This window comes from Oncorhynchus tshawytscha, linkage group LG20 (assembly GCF_018296145.1).
Source record: "Oncorhynchus tshawytscha isolate Ot180627B linkage group LG20, Otsh_v2.0, whole genome shotgun sequence".
Taxonomy (NCBI): Eukaryota; Metazoa; Chordata; class Actinopteri; order Salmoniformes; family Salmonidae; genus Oncorhynchus; species Oncorhynchus tshawytscha.
In genome coordinates this window covers 3,525,958-3,544,859 of record NC_056448.1, presented here as the reverse complement: position 1 = coordinate 3,544,859, position 18,902 = coordinate 3,525,958, and the positions used below count along the sequence as shown (strand labels likewise).

Sequence of the window (18,902 nt, the reverse complement as noted above, 5' to 3'; positions counted from 1 at the left end):
AGGTTTTACAAAAATGATTGCATTGAATTTGCAAGCAATAACTTTCACATCTGATTCAGAACTGTCAGTTATCATGGAGTCTCTCTCGTAATACAAAGCCCTGATCTCACCCTATAATCCCCAGAACAGTGCAGACTCCTGAGTTGCCATGCAATGGGGTGATTAACCAGTGAAAGCTGTTTAGCCCAATTCTCTGATATAACATGTGATTGGTGTTTTACATGGCAGGAATTTTTCATCTCTGTCTGCACCTGAAAATCAAGACAATGTGTCAAGTAAGACTAAAATTGAGGTCTCCAAAAGATCCTCTGATAAATCCTCCTAATGTGGTTCTGCAATGTTTTGCGAACAGACTGTTGTGAAGAGAGATGATCTCTGTCATTATCTCAGGCAAGACTGTGTAATCTTGAGCTTTGTTGTCTGTGCTGGGACGATCTAACCATTTCCTTTCAAATTCTAATTAGTGTCTCTAAGAAAAGAACAATGGCTGTAGAGTATAATCCTTCAATTTGCACTGGCAGGTCAGAGATTACTACGGATTATAGAATGGGATTACAGAAAATGTCATCCTAATATGCCAAAACTATACCTTGGTATAAGACATTTGATGGCATGGAGAAGACAAACTGGTCTCTTGTTAACTTTGAGGAGGAAGGCATTTTCTAATAGCTATTGTTATCTTCAAGTGAAAGTAAATCTGAGCGTTATCTCATCCCACCAAAACAGGCAAAAAAATTATTAACATTAATTGAACAATGATATTCCTTAAGGCATTCTTTATTTATTTAAAATAATCAAAAGAGAGACATGCCTTAGTACAGATACATTGAAATGATGTCCCTTTTAGTACATACAGAGCATTCGGAAAGTTTTCAGACCCGTTGACTTTTCCCACATTTTGTTACGTTACGTTAAAGGTTCAGTTGTAGTCTGGTTTGCATTGAGTGGCTACAGTAGAGTCTGTGGCAGCTCGGTTGTTGGCTGGGCCAGTCTATGAGGCAGGGCTGGTTGTGCCTGAAGTTCATTAAATACACAGAAGTCTGGTGCCACAAGCAGAGCATAAACACCACCAAGACATGTCACACCTGCTGGCTGGCAACCAGGTAGTTCAGCTGACCTGTGTAGGTCAAAGAGCATCACAAGGTCACTTGACATTTTCAGAGCGTTTGAAGGAATCAGTTTGAGCAAGACAAGTTGCAGAATGACACATGTTAGTGGTTATTTGCTATGAGATTTGTAGATTTTACCGATGTAAAAGAGGAACTCAGCTCCAGCTATCTAATACATCACCATCAAGAGGCAGGAACAACTACAGACAGAGATAACAGATGTTAAGACATTCACGTTAACAGAATACTTGACCGATGCATAATTGTACTCTTTATGTATGTGTTATTAAGTCCTTATGTAGGTACCCTTCAAATAAAATGTTACCTAATATTGTAATTCAGGTATCTGATGACTCATCTGGACGACAGCAGAGCTGAAGCTTCCATTGAGCCAGACCCAGTGGGCGGCTTGGATGACCCCGTAGCCAGCCACTGAGCCGAGGATGGCAGTACGCTGGTGTCGCCACTCCTTAGGGTAGTGAGAGTGGATCTGAGCCAAGAACACAGCCAATATCAATGCTATAACAATCATCAGGTACACCTGTCTCCAGAACTTTAGAGCAGAGGGAGGGTAGAAGATAGGCTATGGGAAAAGATATGTCAGGAGGAGAAGAGATGTAATTTCAAAGCCCGTTTGTGTAGTTACATGTTTACAGTGTCAGAGTGCATGTGTTATAAAATGTTATCTTTACTGAAACAAACGGTATGAGTGAAAAGTACAACAAATGATGGAATGTATTGTCTAAGACACAGCGACGCAGTGGGAGGCATACAAGACCCCTGGAACGTAACAGCCAAGGTTCCAACGTAGTCCCGTGGCAGCACTTCTTCTCTGAGAGGGGGCAGGAGAACAGGTGATACCCCGCAGAACACAGCATACACACCTACAGGAACGACGGGTAGCTTCATACAACAACACTACTCCTGAACACAGTTAAGCCTTACAGATAAGACCTGTAAACCATAACAAGCTGTAGGAGTTAAGGACACACAGATATCTGTGATCTCTCCCTCCCTCCTTCCCTACCTCTCACACACACACACACACACACACACACACACACACACGCACGCGCACACACACACACACTCACCTGAAAGCAGAACCGTCCTATGCAGGAGATGACGTAGTCTTCTGTGTTGGCTCCTGAAGCTGGCAGTACCGTGACATGTCCTTAACCCCCAGTAGGAAGAAGAGCAGGAGCCCCAGGAGATGACTCCATATGTTGACTGTCTCACTTGACAGGATGAAAATACTAAAGGGTGGAAAACAATCCAACACAACACACTCTCAACAACTAGCCTGGTTCCATATCTGTTTGTGCCGTCTTGCCAACTGCTATGATCATTGTTTGACGTGACAATAACCGGTGGGAGTTGGCAAGACAGTACAGACCTGGGGCCAGGCTACACAACAACAACTAGGTAAATATTATTAAAACGATACTGGTAAATTCCCAGTTCATTGTAGTGGGCACTCTTATGTAAACTTGAGGAGTTGATGAGGCATATTGCAACATCAGATGTCGCAGTTCTGGCACCAGTTTTAAGGCTGAAAAGACAACAGGGTAAAGTTATTGGAGGCCGCTAAGGTTTCACTGCAATATAACGTTGGCACTGAGACGCGGTGCCTTAGACCACTGCGCCACTCGGGAGCCCCCCAATAGCAATGATAGCAAAGAACAACAGACGATCTGAAGCCGCGACAGGAAAAAAGAAATCAGCAAGTCCACATCCTTTGGGTAATAGACAGCTTATTGGAATAAATCAGAGCTAAGCGGTTGATCAAAATGTATGCATTCTACTCATTATTTGAAATTCAACTTGAAATGTAGCCAGTTATGCTAGCTAGCTATAGCTTTCATTCAACTTGATATTATAGATGCTCGTCAATACCTTTTCAATGGAACGTACCAGGATGATAGAAATGACACGTGCGCAGAAGCTTTGGATCTTTAGCTATCGCGATAAGGGTTCCGAAGAATTGGTACCTGCAGCCGCTCTGTATTCTAAATCAGCTGACGGTATCAAACAAGTTACACCCCTTGCTTTTATCTTTGACTTTTAGGAATTTGTCTTCAGCAAAAATAGACAACGTGCAAAAGTAATTGGTGTAGTTTGGAGGGGAAGAGATCCCTGAATCAATAACAGTTGGTTGTATTCATTAAAGTCATGTGGGGTGGAAGCTACTGAGGTTTTTAAGGAAGTATTTGCAATGAAAATGGAATAAAAATTCATAGGAAATAGAGTCAAAAAGTTCTACAGTAATTGCCGTGGATTGGAGAGAAGAGATCCCTGAATCAATAACAGTTGGTTGTGTTCATACATGTGATATGGGGTGGTTTTAAGTTAAGGAAGTATTTTATTTAAAGTAAAAAATAACCAAAATGATTGCTTTGGATTGGAGAGGTCCCTGAACGTATTACAGTCAGTTTGAGATTTCATGTGGTTGCAAAGCCATTGAGGTTGTTGAGCTAACACCACATTTTACTCGCACTTTTAAGACAGTCCTCGTTTCTGCGAATACACAGACAATCAATGTAAAGTCCCTTTTGAAAACAGAACAACAAAAACAAGTGGTGCAACTTGGGAGGTGTCAGATTCTGTTGCAAAATATTTTATCTGTTGCACATGGTAAAATACATCAAATCTAAGTCTGTTGCAATATGTTTTGCAACAGAAAACGTTTACTCCAAACGGAAAACGTTTTGCAACGAAAACAAGAGTTTCTATTGGACAAATTCCGGTAGGTCCTCCCTATTTTGTTTCTTCCGTTTGGTTCCTAGAATAAACAGTGAACGGTTTCCTTTTTGCAACAGACAAAATGTTTTGTAAAGGAATACCACTAATGAATACACCCTGCTACTCTATCTTTTTATATCATCCTGAAACATTATGTTGAAGAGGTAATGTAAAGTCAGAATCTTTAATAAAGCAAAATATACTGCCGTCTTTCTTGTTAGCATTAGGCAGAGAAAACCCGGTTCGGTGATATCTAGTATATCATCAGCAGCACATTTTTAGACTCTTTCAGCAGTTTTAACCTGATTAAGAATGATGCCATTAGAAATTAATGTCGAAAGTTCAATTTATATTCCTAAAACGTAATGGCCCTGTGCAGTCCAACGTGATTTTCCAGTGTTTTACATACATTTCCAAACTATGAGGTTAGAATAATACCTTGAAAATTATGATAATACCCTTTTAGGGTAAGAGCTGATCGGTGACATCAAGCAGGCCAATAGACCTATTAATAGACCTATATGAAATAGAGTTTCAAACCTATCTGCCAATAACAGCTAGTTTTCAGCACCAAAAACCCTGTTTTGACAAGTGGCAATTAATCATATTGATTGGGGGGGAAATCTGGTTTTAGGCGCTGTTGAAACTAACACAACGACAAAAAACACATGGAAACTGGAGATCTTTTTTACTTCACTGGTTAGAGGACGACTTGCAGAAGACCATCAGCTACATTTCAGAGTGTTGGATTTTGATACGGGGTTGCCAAAACAGAAAGGGAAACGCAACACTGTTTGGTGAATTACTCGTATCGATATCATGTTGAAATCGATAGAGCGAGAGGTGAAATCAGGTGGCACATCTTGTTAATAGGATCCCTTACGGCTAGAATCCCGTTACCGGGATCGATTTGACAACATCCGGTAAAATGCAGGGCGCGAAATTCAAAAATACTAAATTCGTAATATTAAACATTCAGGAAGGTACAAGTGTCTTACATCATTTAAAAGCCTCATTTATTGTTAATCCAGCCGCTTTGTCGGATTTCAAAAAGGCTTTACGGCGAAAACATACGATGCGATTATCTGAGGACAGCACCCCGCAAGTAGATGCAACCAAGTAGATGCATCACGAAAGTCAGAAATAGCGTTAAAATAAATTGCTTACCTTTGAAGATCTTCATCTTTTTGCAATCCCAAAGGTCTCAGTTACACAATGAATGGTCGTTTTGTTCGATAAAGTCCTTTATATCCCAAAAATGTCAGTTTATTTGGCGCGTTTGATTCAGAAATACACCTGTTCCAACTCGCCCAACATGCCTGCAAAGGATCTAATAAGTTACCTGTAAACTTGGTCCAAACATTTCAAACAACGTTTCTAATCCAACCTCAGGTACCCTAATATGTAAATAATCGATCAAATTTCACTCCTCAAAACGAGGAGCGCACTCTCATTCACGCGCACCAAAAGACTAGAGTCCTCCTGGGTGACACTTAGAAAGAATACGAATACTTCTTCATTTTTCAACAACAACAAAAAATCGAATCATTTCTAAAGACTGACATCTAGTGGAAGCCATAGGAACTGCAATCTGGGTCCTAATAATTATGCTTTCCCATAGAAAAGCATTGGAAAAATCCAGTGACCTCGACAACAAAAAAATCCTGGATGGATTGTCCTCGGGGTTTCGCCTGACAAATCAGTTCTGTTATACTCACAGACATTATTTTAACAGTTTTAGAAACTTTAGTGTTTTCTATCCAATACTACCATGCATATGCATATCCTAGCCTTTGGGCCTAAGTAACAGGCAGTTAACTTTGGGCACCTCAGTCATCCAAACTTCTGAATACTTTAAATAACACAGCTCAAAAACCACACTGAATCTGGGAATAAGTTGTATAGGACAACTTGGTGTGGGGCCAGCGGCTTTTATAGAGAGACCAGCCCTAACTATTTGTGCCATTAGAGAAAGAAAATGAAAGCTGCGTTGTAAGTCATGTGACCCCCAGCACGTATAACAAAATCAATACTAAAAAAAAAACTAAAAGCAAATGTTCTTGACTATAAACTTTTATACTAACAACACCAATCTGAGGTAAAAAGCATGTGTAATGCCCCCCCCCTCCCCCTCCCCCCATAGAGGCCCACAGTGGACGTGCCATAATACCCATAAAAAATCTAGTGGCCAAACACGGAAATGTTTCCAATAATTTTTTCCCTTACATTTTTCAGAACCACTTCAAACAAGGTCTGTGTTTCAGGTAGGCTTTCCCTGGCGTGATGTTTTGATAAACGTGTATATTGTTCTCTCTTGGACAAGGTGAGTTTTATCAAGATATTAGTCTCTCTCAGATTCGAAAATGCTAATTAGCATCAAAGTAGACATCATGCAAGACTACAAATGCCTGCAAGCTCCTGCACGTTAGCTTTGCTGTCAGCTAGCTACATTTTCATTTATTGTACCATATTTTATTTATCTACCTGTAATACCATTGGTCTTATGTATCCATTTGGTCTTGGTACAGAATACTATCCTTGTAGCAGTCAGATATTTACAATGTGCCATGAATACTAGGTCGTTTTTTGCAAAGAAGCTGGCTAGTTAGCTACCTACCTAGATGATTATTAGCAACACACCAGATCCTCTTCTCATTCAGCCAGTAGAGATCTATATCTAATCCCTTATCATTTCTGCCAATGATACACTACTTGACCAAAAGTATGTGGACTCTCATTCCAAAATCATGGGCATTAATATGGAGTTGGTCCCCCCGTTGCTGCTATAACAGCCTCCACTCTTCCGGGAATGGTTTCCACTAGATGTTGGAACATTGCTGTGGGTACTTGCTTCCATTCAGCCACAAGAGCATTAGTGATGTTGGGCTCGCAGTCGATGTTCCAATTCATCCCAAAGGTGTTCGATGTGGTTGAGGACAGGTCTCTGTGCCGGTCAGTCAACTTCTTCCACACCGATCTCAACAAACCATTTCTGTAGGGACCTTGCTTTGTGCACAGGGGCATTGTCATGCTGAAACAGGAAAGGGCCTTCCCCAAACTGTTGCCACAAAGTTGGAAGCATAGAATTGTCTACAATGCCATTGTATGCTGAAGCATCATGATTTCCCTTCACAGGAACTAATGGGCCTAGCCCGGACCCCATGAAAAAGATCCATGAAAAACAGCCCCAGACCAGTATTTCTCCGCCACCAAACTTTACAGTTGGCACTATGCATGTTCTCCTGGCATCCGCCAAACCCAGATTGTGAAGTGTGATTCATCACTCCAGAGAAAGTGTTTCCACTGCTCCAGAGTCCAATGGCTTTACACCACTCAAGCCAATGCTTGGCATTGCGCATGGTGATCTTAGGCTTGTGTGCGGCTGCTCGTCCATGGAAAACCATTTCAAGAGGCTCCCGATGAACAGTTATTGTGCTGACATTGCTTCCAGAGGCAGTTTGGAACTTGGTAGTGAGTGTTGCAACCGAGGACAGACGATTGTTATGCGCTACACGCTTCAGCACTCGGCGGTCCCGTTCTGTGAGCTTGTGTAGCCTACCACTTCGCAGCTGAGCCATTGTTGTTCCTAGACATTTTCACTTCACAAAAACAGCACATACATTTGACCGGAGCAGTTCTAGTAGGGCAGAAATTTGACAAACTGACTTGTTGGAAAGCTGGAATCCTATGACTGTGCCATGTTGAAAGCCACTGAGCTCCTCAGTAAAGGCCATTCCACTGCCAATGTTTGTCTATGGAGATTGCATGGCTGTGTGCTCAATTTTATACACCTGTCAGCAATGGGTGTGGCTGAAATAGCCAGATCCACTCATTTGAAGGGGTGTCCACATACTTTGTTTATATAGTGTATGAACGCGGTGAGATCTATTTCAATTCATGGTGTCAGTACACTCCACTGTATTAAAGCAATTCAGAACTAACTTCTTTTCTTCTGTTGCAGGTTTAAAGACAGATTGCAGAAAAATGTATCCATAATCATGAACGTATAAGCAGATTTATTTGACAAGAATGCACCTAGTCACCCATCAATCACGTAAAACACCTGTAACTCCAACAATTACATTGTTTTAAATAAATCAAAATAGTAAACAACGCATAAATATGTATTTTATACATAACATAAACATCTTTGAAGTAAAGATTAATTTATTTATTCATCAGTGTCACAAACCTTTGACATCGAAGAGCTCCATATGAACTATTATACAACAGGTGGGTCAAATCCTGAATGTTGATGGGTTAAAGCCGCATTCCAGCCGGTTGCTATTCCACAAATTGCCATCCGCTAAATCTATGACATTAAAATGCCTATTTATTCTGTTCCATCTGACTGCGCAATTCACTGTCTCATCAGCCCAGCCAAGCAATTTCTAACCTTGATCTCCACTATAAAAAGCATTTAGACATTATCTCACATTTTTCTTTTAGACTAATATTTAGTTTTCAACAGCAGAGATTTGTATAAACCTTGCAGTCTGTCTCTCCGACATTTGCAACATTGTTTCAATATTCAAATTTAATCACCAGCTGTCGGGTAGTAATGAATATCCCAGGAGTCCGGACGAGACAGACGGGCTGGCTGAGAACACATACATAGAAATGTCAATTGAAAAGTTTGCAGTCTTTTCCAGCTTCAGTTTGAAGTGATTGTTTTAGCTGTGTTGTTGGCTAGCTTCTCTGAACAACAGTGTCCTGGCGAGTGAGCACATTTTCTATGCCAGGCGAAATCGTACCTCATTAGCTCATTGTAATGGATGTATCCAAATAAATGTCACTAGAAAACGTCTTGGGTAACAACCCTAGATTTATGTCGGGACTATATCTTGTGGAAGGATGAACTAGTATGAATAAAGTCATCAAAATAACGTAAATGAAAATATATATGTCAATTATTATTTGAATATGTTGATAACGTTGTAGAAAAGTGATAGAAGCTGTGTTTGGAGGATATATTGGCACGGTTTGCCCTAACAATGTTAATATATCCACCAAACACCGGCTTCTCTGGCATTATCACTGAGAGCCACAGATTCTTCTGCTTTTCCCTTTTAGGAATTAGACCAGCACCAATAACACATTGTGATTTTCAGTGTGTGAGTTACAAATGGAGAAACAACTGGATGTGTAAGGTAGGTTTAATATAAAATACTAAACTCAGCAAAAAAAGAAATGTCCTCTCACTGTGTCCCTTAACAAAAGGGGGGTCAACATCAAAAGTAACAGTCAGTATCTGGTGTGGACACCAGCTGCATTAAGTACTGCAGTGCATCTCCTCAACATGGACGGCACCAGATTTGCTAGTTCTTGCTGTGAGATGTTAACCCACTCTTCCACTCTTCCAAGTTCCCGGACATTTCTGGGGGGAATGGCCCTAGCCCTCACCCTCCGATCTAACAGGTCCCAGACGTGCTCAATGGGATTGAGATCCGGGCTCTTCGCTGGCCATGGCAGAACACTGACATTCCTGTCTTGCAGGAAATCACGCACAGAACGAGCAGTATGGCTGGTGGCATTGTCATGCTGGAGGGTCATGTCAGGATGAGCCTGCAGGAAGGGTACCACATGAGGGAGGAGGATGTCTTCCCTGTAATGCACAGCGTTGAGAATGCCTGCAATGACATCAAGCTCAGTCCGATGATACCGCCCCAGACCATGACGGACCCACCACCTCCAAATCGATCCCGCTCCAGATTACAGGCCTCGGTGTAACGCTCATTCCTTTGACGATAAACACAAATCCGACCATCACCCCTGGTGAGACAAAACCACGACTCGTCAGTGAATAGCACTTTTTGCCAGTCCTGTCTGGTCCAGCGACGGTGGGTTTGGGCCCATAGGCGACGTTGTTGCCGGTGATGTCTGGTGAGGACCTGCCTTACAACATGTCTACAAGCCCTCAGTCCAGCCTCTCAGCCTATTGCGGACAGTCTGAGCACTGATGAAGGGATTGTGCGTTCCTGGTGTAACTCAGCAGTTGTTGTTGCCATCCTGTACCTGGTGTAATCCTGTTGTTGTTGTTGTTGTTGTTGTTACACGTGTTCTGTCACTGTGGGGACGATCAGCTGTCCGTCCTGTCTCCCTGTAGTGCTGTTTTAGGCGTCTCACAGTACGGACATTGCAATATATTGCCCTGGCCACGTCTGCAGTTCTCATGCCTTCTTGTAGCATGCCTAAGGCACGTTCACGCAGATAAGCAGGGACCCTGGGCATCTTTCTTTTGGTGTTTTTCAAAGTCAGTAGAAAGTCCTCTTTAGTGTCCTACGTTTTCATACCTGTGACCTTATTTGCCTACCGTCTGTAAGCTGTTAGTGTCTTAATGACTGTTCCACAAGTGCATGTTCATTAATTGTTAATGGTTCATTGAACAAGCATGGGAAACCGTGGTTAAACCCTTTACAATGAAGATCTGTGAAGTTATTTTGATTTTCCAAATGATCTTTGAAAGACAGGGTCCTGAAAAGGGGTCGTTTCTTTCTTTGCTGAGTTTATGTAAACCACAGCAGAATGAGAATCACACTTAAGACTGAAAACAAGGAGGCCATGCCTAAACGCAGCTATATCAACACCCTTCTTGTCAATTTAACAGGTCCATGTTGCTGCTGTCAATTATGAGCACATTTACCAATGCATTCAGTCTGAACCTTAAAATAACCAGGACAGTGTTACACATGTGGGGAAAAAAAGGTAACAAAAGCAGTACACCCTAATAGTTTTAAACGTTCTTGAATCTCAATGTTATCTAATCAGGAGAACAAGTGAAGGAAGCAGCATAGGGAAAACGGGTGAAGGTAGGGTGGATTTATAGAGATAAGATGGAGCGTTGCAAAAAGGTCGAAGTTGAGGGAGTATGGGGCATAAAAGGCATAGTGTGGAATAAGCGGTAACTGAAGGGATGGTTGGCCATGGAATAAACATAACATGGCGTGCTGGTGTGCTTCTGAACGCCTTTTTAGGTCGTTGTCACAAATATCCGGCTCATGTCCAGTCATACTCGGGTTCTCAGTGTGTGTCCCTCGACGTCATTCCGTCGCAGCATTTCAATCGTGGTGTTTCTGTGAATCACAACTTTAACTACGATGAGCGATCACAGCATTTCCACCAATTGAGACATATACAATACAACTTTAAGCATTGAGGACAGCATTTTGCTGACAACATGGTGGTTTACACTACGTCTACTGTGTGTGAGTGATGGAAGAATCTTACCTCAGCTGTAGGTCCATTTGAGTGTGTGTGGTCACTTAGGCCTGCACATCAACCAGTACTGGGACCATTGGAGTCTTGGGATGCTTGCTCTCAAAGTGCTGCTTGAATGTCTTCAGGTCTGCATCTATAAAAGTCAAGTACAAAATGGTGGAAGTTAAACAATCTGTGGCTTAGATTGAAGTTAATACATTGAAATGATAAACTAAGCAATAAGATGCAACAAACCTCTACACATATGAAAGACTGTACCACACAGGCCAGTACAATAGCCTGCACATGGAGAGGAACCTAAAGGCACATACAGTACCAACCAATACTGCTCACCTGACAGACAGGACAGGTGTGGACCAGTGCTGCCTTGTCTGCAGTCTTCTGGTCCACAGCTGCTTCCTTCTTCTTAACAGCCAACACCTTGGCATCAGTCAACAAGTTCAAGTTCAACTTGAGACGGGCATATTGTACCCATAGTACAGAAATGACTTAAAAACGGTGGACATCTCCAGATCTGAATGACAAGAGCGTGTATAAGCTTTTGTTCCAGCCCAGCACAAAAAACCATAGCCTATCGCCGTGGTTTGTTATGTTGAGTCAGTTGTTAGAGCTGGCCTGGGACAAAACCCGTCACACACTCCTGTTCTTCAGGTGACTTCCAGCAATGACTTAAACAGACCAAAGCAGGGGAATAGTGTCCCAGGTTAAAACAGCTTACCTAGTTGAGAGGTGATAAGACTCAGGCACAACCATTGGTTCTGGAATAGGCACAAATAAGGTTAGCAATTTGGCATCAATAACGTGACAGTAATTCTTTCTCAAAAACAAACATGTGAATACTAATTAATTTAAAACCCACCATAGCAGGCAGGACTAAATACAGTTCCATTACCTTGCCTACTAGCTATACTAATGACCTGCTGTTTAGAGGGTAACAACAAACTTTTCCTGCAGTAAATGAAGCACATTGTTGACTCGAGAGGATGCTAATCAGTCCATCTCTGAAACCTCTCAAAAATCCAGACCAAAATAATACAGCTAGCTAGGGTAGCTAAAAGTCAAGTAGTTACTTGAAGTAAGCTACCTCACCCACAGACACAAATAAACATAATCAAGAACACCTAGCTTCACCATCTAAGTTAGCTAGTTAACTAGCAAGCTAGACTGTTGGTTTATAAAAGCAGAAGAAGGCTAAGCTCGTTTTTATGAATTTCTTATGCATTTAAATGTCTAGACAAATAGACGTTTAATGTAGCCAGACTAATGTTGCTAACTAGCTAACCATGAGTTAGCAATCAAGATTACAGGTATTGTGTAAATGTTAAAACTTGCCCAAGACAGATCACAGAATTGTCCATTTAAACAAATGTTGCCAATTTATTCACTACTTTGCTAATATTAGATAGCTAATCCAGAGATTCTTAGTCTCGTCCAAATCATCATGGCCCTGGTGAGTGACGGGAAGCTTGAGACATACATTTGTACTTAAGTATGCTATATGATAACACAACCTTTAGAAATGTATTTCCATTGAGGTCCTCTTGTTAACAAAATACATCATTCATCAATGAACAACACATTAAAGATAAAAAACGAATGGAGCTGAGGCAGTTTGGAAAAGTCAGTATGGCTTGAGCGGAGGGTGCAGCCAGAGAGAAAGTCAGTCTGTCAGACAAGCCAGGAGCTCTTAAGGGCCCATCGCTTTGTCCAACGTCCGCAGTTCCTCCATAGTAGCCGCTACTCCGTAGGTAGCTGATCCTCCATTGCCGACAGTGAAGCAGGCACCTGGTTGATGCTGCAGTAAAGTGCCAGAAAATCATCAGTGGTCAGGAACAGTCCCTCTACCACTCTGACATTTCAGACAATGCAGTCTTCACCTTCCAGATGAAACATAAAAACCGGAGCTGCTGCAGCATAATTTAAATGCAAACATTAGCCATCCAGGTAGCTAGCTAGCCAAGGCACACAAAAAAATGATTTGATGTTGAAGTCCTGTAACTTTTACATTGAAGATCACAATATTTATGTGAACAAAACAGATTTATAAAAATTTTAAAAACACAAAATGTACAGGAGCTCACTGCCTAGGCGACCTCACAGCACCATGGCAACCATGTAACTCCCATATAGCCACATTAGCATGTATGTATTTTTGAGGGGGTAAATACAGGAAAATATTGATAAAAGCCACCTTGTCAGAGAGAAATTTACATCAAACATCACGCCAGGGTAAGCCTACACTGAAACAAAGTCCTTATTTGAGGTTTTTCAAAAATCCCCTATGGGAAAAATGAATGGTGGAAAAATTATTGGAACCATTTCCCTGTTTGACTCCACTAAGGGGCTCTATGGACAACTTTAGCCTCCATCTGCCCAGAGTGGTATTTTAGGTGGTGCTGTAGATTTACAGGAACTTTACAGGATCTTGCAAATAAAAAAGGTATCAAGCCCAATACATTCTTGTAGCCATCTTTGAGTATTTTCCACCTAGAAATTATTAGATAAACAATGTGATTTATATTATGGCATTTAGCAACATGAATGAGATTATAGGCCTGCAGTTTTGGGAATAATAACCCATTGTAGATTAGTTAAACGTGAAACCCTTCATTAGTACAAGCGTTCCACATACAGATTTTTTAAATTATTTCTTTACAACACCAAATTTGAAAAAGAAGAGCTTGACTCAGACATGACACTTCATCTTTGATAAGAAAATACACAAAAAGAAAACAGTTATGCAATTTTGATCTTAAACACGAGTTACAATATGACTTTGTACAGTATGCATATGTAACTTTGATAAAGGAGGTAAGAGATCAGAGGTATTGTGATTTATCACCATTTTACTTTCTTGTAGGTATGATACTCTCCCATAGGTGTTCTACATTGGCCTATATTCAATCCGGACTGAGGAACATCCGTGTTATAGCGCGATTGACATTTATAAATGTCATTTCCGATTGAGCAGACATATGAAGCGTGATATTGTCCCATATGGTTTTCTCCAAAAGAACATCCGATTCAGGTTAGGTCCAAGACTCGCATATGGTAAATCTTTTTTCCAACAGACTGTCGTGGGAAAGAGATGTTTTTTGTCATTATCTCAGGCAAAGCTGTCTAATCTGGAGATTTGCTGTCTGTGTTGGGAGTATCTGACAGCTCAAACCCATTCTTACCAACTTCTAATTAGTGGCTGTAGGAAGAGAACAATGGCTGTAGATTATAATCCCTCGATTTGCGCTGGCAGGTCAGATTATAGAATGGGATTAGAGAAAAAAATCATCCTCCCATGCCAAAACTAGGTTATATTCTGGAAGGCATTTAATGGCATGGAGAAAACAAGAGGCTATGGTCAACTGTACTGTAGCTACAAGTTAAAGTAAATGATCATGTCAAGGCAAATGATTTCATCATATTCTCTTGACAAATTCAGTGCCGTTTTATGTTGAAGGAGGATTCTTTTTTTGTTCATGAGCATGGCCTTATTTCTATTACAGCATGTTGGATGACTGTCATTCCTATTCCATTCACCCAGTTCAATGTTACGTCGATAGGTTTAGGCTGCTACATGAAACTCTAATTTTCCCTCTACCCATCATGACGTTGCAACAACCTAGCCTATGAATGAAAGTTTACAATGTAGGTGCACAGGTCAAGATACATTTTTTAGATGACAGACAGTGACACATTCAATAATGCCTTGCACACTCATGCCTGCATCTAGCTTATCTAGAGTGTAATCATAAATCCAACAGTTGAAAACGAGAGTTTCGGGGCCTCCTGGGTGGCGCAGTGGTTAAGGGCGCTGTACTGCAGCGCCAGCTGTGCCACCAGAGACTCTGGGTTCGCGCAATTGCCCTAGAGTCGTCCGGGTTAGGCCGGTAGGGATATCCTTGTCTCATCGCGCACCAGCGACTCCTGTGGCGGGCCGGGCGCAGTGCGAGCTAACCAAGGTAGCCAGGTGCACAGTGTTTCCTCCGACACATTGGTGCAGCTGGCTTCCGGGTTGGATGCGCGCTGTGTTAAGAAGCAGTGCGGCTTGGTTGGGTTGTGTATCGGAGGACGCATGACTTTCAACCGTCGTCCCTCCCGAGCCCGTACTGGAGTTGTAGCGATGAGACAAGATAGTAGCTACTAAACAATTGTATACCACGAAATTGGGGAGAAGGGGTAAAATTCAAAAATGAAAAAAAAATATATATATATATAAACGAGAGTTTCTATTGGACAAATTCAGGTATTTTCTATCCCCGTTTCGTTTGCGTCCATTTAAGAAATGTTTTTCAACAGAATGCACCTCTTCTCCTCTCACGTTTTCCCTTCATTTGTGGACTTTAATGAACAACCCATCAGCTGTATGTGACCAGGCGAGAAAACCTTTCCAAGCCAAACCATGTCATAACTGCTACACACAGCCTAAGTAACATCCTAGTCAACATAGCTAACAGAACTAACACGTTAGTAAACCCACTACAATCATGCAGTAATGTTACAGTGTATAGTCAGTAAGCAGTTACAGTGGCGGGCCGGTGGCAATAAATGAATTAAACCTAAAGCTTACCTTGACTTGGAAGAGTTCCAGTGTTGTGTTGGATAGTCATAGCCAGTTAGCTAACATAGCAAAACCTGTCTGATCAGGATGAACAATATCTGGCAAAAAACTTTTTTATTCTATGTGCTATGCATTTCACTAGGATTTTCACATCACAACATTGAAGTGTAAGAGGCATCCAGTTTTTTAAATGGACTGGATCTTTATACTTCACACCTGGGTCCTGTTAAGTAGTAATGAAATTAAGACCTTCTTGTTGAGTACCTGAAAGTCTACCATTTTTATAGGAGTAATTAAAACATGCTAATAATGGGTCTTTGAGTACATCAAAAGGGTCTGATATACCTCTACTGGTATACTGTCAAGCCCTGGGGTTTTTCCAGACTGAAAAGATTTAGCCTCAAAAGGTTCCTCTTCTGTAAGTTGGCCTTAAAACAGGTATTTTTGTACATTTGTTAATTTTACATTATTATTATTATTAATAGGAAATAAATCCTTACAGTTAACATCATTCAGTGGAAATGGAGGAGACTGAAAAGAAAACTAAAATTATTTTGTGAATCATGGATGACTTCATCATTTGTAACGAGTTCCTGTTCATTATTTTGTGAATCATGGATGACTTCATCATTTGTAACGAGTTCCTGTTAATTATTTTGTGAATCATGGATGACTTCATCATTTGTAACGAGTTCCTGTTAATTATTTTGTGAATCATGGATGACTTCATCATTTGTAACGAGTTCCTGTTAATTATTTTGTGAATCATGGATGACTTCATCATTTGTAACGAGTTCCTGTTAATTATTTTGTGAATCATGGATGACTTCATCATTTGTAACGAGTTCCTGTTAATTATTTTGTGAATCATGGATGACTTCATCATTTGTAACGAGTTCCTGTTAATTATTTTGTGAATCATGGATGACTTCATCATTTGTAACGAGTTCCTGTTAATTATTTTGTGAATCATGGATGACTTCATCATTTGTAACGAGTTCCTGTTAATTATTTTGTGAATCATGGATGACTTCATCATTTGTAACGAGTTCCTGTTAATTATTTTGTGAATCATGGATGACTTCATCATTTGTAACGAGTTCCTGTTAATTATTTTGTGAATCATGGATGACTTCATCATTTGTAACGAGTTCCTGTTAATTATTTTGTGAATCATGGATGACTTCATCATTTGTAACGAGTTCCTGTTAATTATTTTGTGAATCATGGATGACTTCATCATTTGTAACGAGTTCCTGTTCATTATTTTGTGAATCATGGATGACTTCATCATTTGTAACGAGTTCCTGTTCATTATTTTGTGAATCATGGATGACTTCATCATTTGTGAAATTATTTTGTGAATCATGGATGACTTCATCATTTGTAACGAGTTCCTGTTAATTATTTTGTGAATCATGGATGACTTCATCATTTGTAACGAGTTCCTGTTAATTATTTTGTGAATCATGGATGACTTCATCATTTGTAACGAGTTCCTGTTCATTATTTTGTGAATCATGGATGACTTCATCATTTATAACGAGTTCCTGTTAATTATTTTGTGAATCATGGATGACTTCATCATTTGTAACGAGTTCCTGTTAATTATTTTGTGAATCATGGATGACTTCATCATTTGTAACGAGTTCCTGTTCATTATTTTGTGAATCATGGATGACTTCATCATTTGTAACGAGTTCCTGTTCATTATTTTGTGAATCATGGATGACTTCATCATTTGTAACGAGTTCCTGTTAATTATTTTGTGAATCATGGATGACTTCATCATTTGTAGCGAGTTCCTGTTAATTATTTTGTGAATCATGGATGACTTCATCATTTGTAACGAGTTCCTGTTCATTATTTTGTGAATCATGGATGACTTCATCATTTGTAACGAGTTCCTGTTCATTATTTTGTGAATCATGGATGACTTCATCATTTGTAACGAGTTCCTGTTCATTATTTTGTGAATCATGGATGACTTCATCATTTGTAACGAGTTCCTGTTCATTATTTTGTGAATCATGGATGACTTCATCATTTGTAACGAGTTCCTGTTCATTATTTTGTGAATCATGGATGACTTCATCATTTGTAGCGAGTTCCTGTACTTGACATACCTTGACTTCACATACCTTTTTAAAAGTCTGTTGCAACTTGTACAGGTGGATTCCCCTTGGCACCAGAACTGGCCAGTGCTGGTAACCAATGTTCCCTCCAAGTTTACTCCTGAGACTGCCGCAGGATTGCCGTGCAATCAGCCCACAGAGAGAAGTACGAGATTGAACTTCACTCAACTTCCGGTTGATCCCGATCCACTGGTCGATCCACTGGTCGATCTCCGGCAGGGCCAGAGAGCAAATCAAGTGCACGATTAGGCCTACTGCTGGCCAAGGGGATGGCTCAGATGACCCTGTCTGCAGTTAGGTAGCAGGCATAAACAAAAGCTACAACAAAGTTGATACTGTGAGATTTCAAAACGTTTAAAACCGTGACTAGAGATAGAGAGTCTGTCAACGAATATAGCAGAGTTGCTGTTTTTTTATGAGTAAGTACATGTTTAATGGAGTTCCATTAATTAAGTTCTTACTCAGCACTGTCAATATTTTGTATTCAACACCTTTTTTTAAGCCATAAAATGTGCATTCGTCCTATTTCCACCCAGTGCTACAACAAGCGCTGCAGCAATAATGAATCAGTCGGAAAGTGAATCTATAGGCTTTTGTTATTATTAGCTGCCTGGTTCTTTTTTTAAATCAAGGAATATTTAACTTTCTCTGTTCATAGGAGTAACAACATGAATTTGTGCATGAGGCAGAAATAATGCAGTGTGACTCGAGTTTTGCCATCAACTGGAACACGGTGTCCCTTTTTGGTTCGTGTCAGTGGAGGAAAGGGAAAGCGGAGGAATGTTGAGAGGCGGAGTCTTTCTGCTTCGCTTTCCCTCTGCTGAGACTGACCATCAGATGCATGCAGCATCAGTCCAGTAAAATAAAAAGCAATTATTTAAATGTATGCTCACTCAGCTGTGCTTCACAATTAATACAACAATGGATCAATTACCAGTGTGATAATATAGCCTACCTCAAATTTTGAAATATATATTTTTAAATTGTCTGAACAACAATGCATTGGCATTGCAATGGTCTATTACCATTGAATTGTCTATTGCATAATAGACAATGCAATGGTATATTATGCAAATAGCCATTGCCATATATGGATATGTGCCATTTATTTTGAACTGGACTGCGTTTACAGCATGAGCAGCC

General features: G+C 40.5%; 2 long non-coding RNA genes across 4 annotated transcripts; both read right to left on the bottom strand.

Moving 5' to 3' along the window:
- Window positions 1-779: 779 nt before the first annotated feature.
- On the bottom strand, window positions 780-8,232 carry LOC112219695. Of its 2 annotated transcripts, XR_002948783.2 has the most exons (5): window positions 8,044-8,232; window positions 2,204-2,365; window positions 1,435-1,993; window positions 1,248-1,309; window positions 780-1,117 (listed from the first exon to the last, which is right to left on the bottom strand). It is a non-coding gene; the product is annotated as an uncharacterized LOC112219695 (long non-coding RNA). The 2 variants fall into 2 exon arrangements; XR_002948782.2 differs by lacking the exon at window positions 8,044-8,232 and having other exon boundaries at window positions 2,204-4,809.
- Window positions 8,233-10,291: 2,059 nt separating this feature from the next.
- On the bottom strand, window positions 10,292-14,907 carry LOC112219694. 2 transcript variants are annotated; one of them, XR_002948780.2, is made up of 3 exons: window positions 11,403-14,907; window positions 11,079-11,202; window positions 10,292-10,924 (listed from the first exon to the last, which is right to left on the bottom strand). It is a non-coding gene; the product is annotated as an uncharacterized LOC112219694 (long non-coding RNA). The 2 variants fall into 2 exon arrangements; XR_002948781.2 differs by having other exon boundaries at window positions 11,079-11,489; window positions 11,788-14,907.
- Window positions 14,908-18,902: the final 3,995 nt, after the last annotated feature.